Here is a 508-nt window from a genome sequence, read left to right on the forward strand (position 1 = left end):
GTCTAGACATATACGTCGTAGACACAATACCATTAAACAACTTCTCACTACAGGTGTTATCTCTGTTGACTATGTAAAGTCAAAAGATAACATAGCAGATCCGCTAACCAAAGGATTAGACAAAGAGGTTATAGAAAACTTAGCACGAGGAATGGGATTAAAGCCCTTGGAATAAATGTTTTATAGTGGATACCCAACCTAGCTGGCACCTAGGTTCAATGGGACAACTAAATTATAAAACAAGGCATGTCACTGTGAGGGTTTCAAACTCCCTATCTCTCCTCGTTTAAAATAGTGACTCCCGTGCGAGGCTAGCAATGCTTTAATGATTCAAATTGTCGGTTGACACGAGTATGCGGGATACTCGGTAAAGAATCACCTATGTGAGAGAGAAGTGGGGCCGCTTCGAATGAGAATTGATTGGGCTCAATTCTTTAGAAACTCTTGCAGAACCAGGAACGGTGTTCCATGGCCAAAACGGGCACACTCATGAGAACAGAACTAAGGT

The sequence above is a fragment of the Ipomoea triloba genome, chromosome 16 (genome assembly GCF_003576645.1).
Source record: "Ipomoea triloba cultivar NCNSP0323 chromosome 16, ASM357664v1".
NCBI lineage: Eukaryota > Viridiplantae > Streptophyta > Magnoliopsida > Solanales > Convolvulaceae > Ipomoea > Ipomoea triloba.